Raw genomic sequence first — 6,420 nt, forward strand, 5'->3', positions numbered from 1 at the left:
TCTTTCTTCTTTATCTAAGAGTTTCTTAACTAACCTACATAAAGAAAATATTTTAAGCATGTAGAAACTCCAGGAATTCTAAAGTAAAACTGCTCCCTTTATAATAACGTAATTTCTTGTTTGAATGAATTTATTACAAACGATGTCGAGGGATATACATAGGTTTTATGAAAGACCTAATAAGAATAAAGTTTTCTTTCAAATAAAATTATAATGATTTTAGTTCAACTTATTATAGGATTGATGTTACAATTTGGAGATTTTTGGCTTGACGCTAATTGTATTTATTTTCTCGTTCTAAACAAAATAATCTAAAACTACCTCCTCAACCTACATATTCAAACATTGAAAATACCTGTTCTTGGAGTTGCTCCTGCAACTCTCCTCAACTTTTCTTATTTTTATTCAACAATCATAACATGGAAATACCATTTCTTAAACGTAATAAAACTTGGAACTTCGATTATTGAATACCTCTTTGAATGTTCCAAGCGAGACAAATGTCGCTGACGAAAAAAACTTACATAATATGCAGGTCTGTTCACCTCTTATATATTCTGATTGATTGAATGATTACTCATTGGTGCGAAACTATGATCAATGGAATAGATTGACATACATGTATATACGTGATAAATACACATATATAATATATAGGAACTTAAATGATTCTAAAACAATCCAAACGTTTTTTTAATATGGCGTTTCCTTTAATACATTTTAAAATGCTATACGACTGTCATTACGAACTTACCAAATAAATAACACTATAATAGATATGTCATGTAACTGTAACTGAATATAGAGTAAAAGAGTTTAAATTATTAAATTATGACGTATCCATACATTCTTAACAAGCTATTTGTTACCTATGTACCCTCAATTTGAGTAACTTCGTCTCACTCCCACCAAGGTTCACTCTATCGGGCATTTCGCTCTATTACATTTCTTTTATATTGTTCGCTAACTTTCTTGTTTGTATAGGCAAATACACAAATTGGAAAGTTCATTTATTCATCGGTTATATTTTAATTAAATATTTAGTGGATACAATTAGTTATTTTTTGTTTACTACAATTGATACGTGAAAGGTGAATTAATAAAAATAGGACGAATGTTGCTTTATATAAAAGGTCAATGCAACGAAGTCTTTGTTGGCATTAATCTGAATAAACCAATTATAAGATAATCTGAGTCTTTTTGATATTGTATAGTACAATTAAATTGCAGCGTATTTTACTCAACACAAAAGCTGTCTTATATGAAATAGTTTAAAAGTATATATAAACTTAATATAATACATTCCATAAAAAGTGTACCATAATAGTATTTTATATATGAAATGTCTGTCTATTTTTATTTTATCATATCAAAGTTAACATTTTGCAATAACCGGCAATGTTTGTGCTTTTGCTCGCAAATCAATTGAATTGTTAAGCTATTGCTACAAGGAAATTGCATTTTCCTTCCAGCTCCTCGTCAGTTTAGGCTATTTTGTAGACATAATGAATATTAAACGAAACAATAACAGATCCAAACACATTAATATTTATATTTGACAGTCTGTTTATTATTCTATTAGGATTACTCTAAACGATTTCAATGAAGATATAAAAAATATTAAAGGAAGAAATTATGAAAATTAATAGTCATTTCAATCGTACATTTTTATTAAAAATACTTTTATCTCCTCGCACTTTTACATTTGAAACATCCAAATTTTTTATCATTAACAATATTTTGAACATTACATATCATACTAACATACACATAAGTCTGTAAATCTATGTATATTTAATATCCTCTCTTCATAAAACGTAAAAGTATATATTCCTCCGTCGGGCCGACAGATTTAAAATATGATTGAAAATAATTGAAATAAGTCCGAACCTATTCAATGTTATATAAGTTTACAAAAATAGTTTAAAACATTTATAGACTTAGTGAAAGCAACGAACCAGATGTTTCTTTTTCTGTGCGAGTCGTAAAAAATAGATTACAAATATAAATGGATGTGATTGTAGTAGGTTTTATAGTTTAGCTTTTATTATTCATAAGACTTTTGAATTTGATATTAGAAAATATCTATCAATATTACATGAAATAATTTTCCATCGACTCGATATACGGGGTTCGGGGAGGATATATTCTGTTAAATAATATTTAAAATTCCGTTTAAAGTTCTTAAAGTATAGTATACATTTTTATACGATTTAACTATCGAAATTCCTATTGGCCTCATATTGCTGCTTCGTGGAAGATGTGTTAGTTGCGAGACAGCATGTAAGGCAGCGATCCGCGGGTCCGCGATCGTGGTTCGCGGTTCGCGAGCGCCTTGCATCATCCGAGTCCCGAGCGAGGCTGCGGCGCCGCCCCGCTCCGTTCGCGGTCTCCATGGCGACCAGCTCAAATGACGTATCGATCCCGCGTGGAGGCGGGGGGCTCGCGGCTCGCGGGGTGGCGCCGCTCCACCCGACAAACCCCAGCACCCCCTGCACCCCTACCACTCGACCGTTGGCCCATGCAAAATGACGAATGTAAAGTTTGGATATACCTCCTTGGAAGGAAATGATATTTTCATTAAAATGAAAATGAGGTAATGTTTTATGATTTATTTTTTTCTTTTATATATTCATTTGGCGGAAAACGAAACGCATCTCGACTGTTGCCCTCGACGTCTTATATAAGAAATAACATCGACTCTAACTATTTAAGGGAATTGAATTTCGTGCGATCTACTTACTTTTTATAGACCATAAATCGTATTTATTGTTACTTATAATATTATTTTGGTATAGAATTGGAACATAATTTAATGACTTCAACTTGCTTCTTGCTAAATTGTTTGTTTCATTTCCGTTTGCTTATTTCAGTCTTTACATTAAATGGTTGCCGTAGAGTCGTGATTTTTGTTAATTTAATATCAAACACTACTTAACACGTCTCGTAAGATTTTTTCCTGATATGGATAAAAAGTAATTTCTACAAGTAATATAGTTATTAAAAAAGAGCTCCATACTAAAACATTTATGAAGTAGATCCCAGCTCCAGACAGAATATATCGAGTTAAAAGCATGTGCCTTTCGAACATTGAACGCGAGATCTTGAGCGATTTTTATTATCACAAAAAACATGTAATAAAATATTACATCTGAAATAAGTCGTGCTTTATTTAAGCTTTAAAAGATCCCCTTCACATTAAGCCCTTTGCCAATGTTTACTCGCGATAAGAAACGTGACAGATTTATAAAATTATATCGATTCATACCCTAAAGAAGGCAGGTTGAGCGTGCTATTAAAACTAATAGTATGCGGCTTCACAAACATCGACGAAACTTTAATTAGTTCCTAGTATTAATTTACGAAATTTAATTTACCGATGCAATTGGATCCGTCCTTGCACGACTTTGATTTTAAATTCATTTTCTAGTTGGATTATAACCGCGGATTTGTTAATTTAGAATTTTAATTTATCTTTTATTAAAAATATCATGGTGTTGTGATCTTATTAAAGGAATAAAATTTTATTACGAAGCTTGCATAGAGAAATCTTACTCAGTAAAATTACGACTCCGTAGATTATATCAATTTAAAACGTAATTAAGAAAAAATTTTGGTAAACAGGTAATACTAGGAATTCATATTGAGATATATATTTTTTTAAATTATATCATTGCCGTGTTTAAACGTCTCTTCTAAAATTTTGTTTCAAACATTAACATAATTAAGTGGTTCTCAAAGTTTTCCCATTATAAACTTAGCGAGAAATTTTATTTTTCCCTCAAGTCATGCGCCCCTGTGTGCGAGCGTGTGGACGACACAGCGAATTGGATTTTCCTTAGTGTGGGTAAACCTACTTTTGTCGACTGAACAAAAAAGACGTCGAGTTTCATGAAATATTAATATTTTAATAGTTCGCTTGAAATAATTATTCCTCTATAGTTGCTTCACTATGAACGATCTGTTATAATCAATAAAATATAATTTTAATGTTAATTAATTGACAGTTAAAATTGGAAATTATGGACGAAATTAATAAAACGATTGCTGTATAAATTTGACAATAAAACAATCCAGTGCAAAAAGATATGTCGAAAGTAAAAATTCCATTTCGGTTACATATAAAAATAATATTATTTGGGCTATATTTCATTTTTTAATATACATTTTTAATAACATAAAAATAAATTTTCACCTCCAACATCGTCTCTACGGATTTGAGTTTTAGTCATAACGTCTTCTCTCGATGCGAACCAAGAAATATAGATCCGCGCGGGCAAAACCTGTAGTAAATCACTACTCCGCGTTATTACATACATATCGATACATAAATATTATCCATTATAATATAGGGATAATCGAAATTATTATTTATAATGCTATCGACCTCCAAGTACTTTAACGAACATCAATTATAAAGATACCATTAGTTTGAGTCTAGGACTCAAACCTATTGTGATACAGATTAAAAATCAAATTTAATATGTATATTATAACATGTAATGAAATGGCTGTATACAAAAAAAAATATCATTAAAAAGTAATTTAGAATGATATATAATTCATTGGATTACTTTCTATATTTTTTTATGTGAATGAAATATGTTTGGCACAATTTGTAACATTTTGTATTATTTTTTGTTATTAAAATAACTTTTATTTACTCTGCATTCTTATGAAACCGTTTCCGGACTTCTCATAGTAAACCATCAATGTAATGCCAGTACATTTTTACAATACAAACAATTTCTGTCTGCTCGTGAGGAAAATAGTACAAAATTATAATCGGAACAAGTTATGACTGTGTTACTATTATTCAGCATAGGCAGCAAAAAATAAGCAGGAAAAAAACTTTGAAGAATGTCAAAACAAACGCTTTGAATTTGAAATAGATAATTATAGCTTTACTGCAAGATTAGAGCCTCGATGAAAAGAAAACAAGAACATTTTCATCTAAAAACACTTCGGAATTGCTACTTGTTCTTCTAGAGGTTAATTCTATTTACCTTATTATCGTGACTGTTCTAATATTTTGATTGTCATTATAGTCTAATAATTTTGTACAATTCGTATGGACGGACGAAAGGTTATTTGATTGAAATAATGTAAAATATTTAATATAAAGCGGGTATCGAACGAGCAGATATTTTATACGTTTCAAGAATTTTGTGTATTTGAATTTTTCATATAATCTGAACGATTTGTCAACATCTAAATCATTATTCTTTCATTAAATCATTAACATAATGTAATTGACGTCTAGTGTCTTATATTTTGTAATATTTGTTTTTGGTTACCAAGTCGTTAAGTACAGTTAACAATTTCTTTGTAACTTGTAACCGGTTTAGTTTGAACAAACTCACAATGTAAGCTTTATGATTCGGAACTGGTTATTTCGTAAGATAACATTTTTTTTTTATAATATGTAATAATTTAGGGAATAACGTTTTAAATTATACCTGACTTGTATCTTATTATTATTATGTTTTTGGAATATTTTTAATTATTATAATTCAGACTGTATATAAATTTAACATCAGTTGTCTTAATTAATGCTATGATTTTTTATTTCAAAATAACTATTTTAATTTAAAGATGTAAAGGTATCACGTAAATAAAATATTTGCTAAGTCTAAATACAGATAAAGTTTATTGTAGATTTGTTACTATTTAAAATATGTTTTAAATTATGTTTCAGTGATATAGAATCTCAGTTACAGTAAGAATAATTTATAGCATTCATTTATATACGTATTTCTATGACAACAAACAATTGAAGGTAGTATTTTAAATGACAGATGTTATTCTACATGAAACATGACTTGTTTAAAATTTAAATGTCCAAGCAATCTACAAACTATACTAGAGCAGTAAATTATTTATATATTCGCTGTACCAATAAATAAAACTTAATAATCGAAACATCAATGTGTCTGGTTTTATTTAAAATCTCGTTATCCCCGTGCTGATATAATCACAGCATTGTGCTCTCTTGTATTTCTTTTAATATCTGATAGAAGAATATTATTGCGCGTCATATTGTTATACCGATGATTCACGGTGATATAAAATAACATTTTATAAATGTTATAAAACATAGCCTTATAATAATTACGATAAGCGCCATGAATCTATGAACTAATTGTTTTAAGGTCTCACATAAATAGACTTTTCCAATTTACATATTATCTAATGGCCCAACAATGATCGGTCACAACACCTAAGATGTAATTTAATTTTTCTTTTGTATTATAATAACTTCTCTTCAAACATTAATTATTTGATCTTATTGATTTCATATAATTCTATAATATTTAGCTGACTCAGACTCTCAGACTGCGCCCTGCGGAATGCCCATTGTCCTGCCGCCGTCATATAAGCGAACTATTTCAGTAAATAACATAAATATATCAACAGTAT

The sequence above is a fragment of the Danaus plexippus genome, assembly GCF_018135715.1.
Source record: "Danaus plexippus chromosome 9 unlocalized genomic scaffold, MEX_DaPlex mxdp_24, whole genome shotgun sequence".
Lineage (NCBI taxonomy): Eukaryota > Metazoa > Arthropoda > Insecta > Lepidoptera > Nymphalidae > Danaus > Danaus plexippus.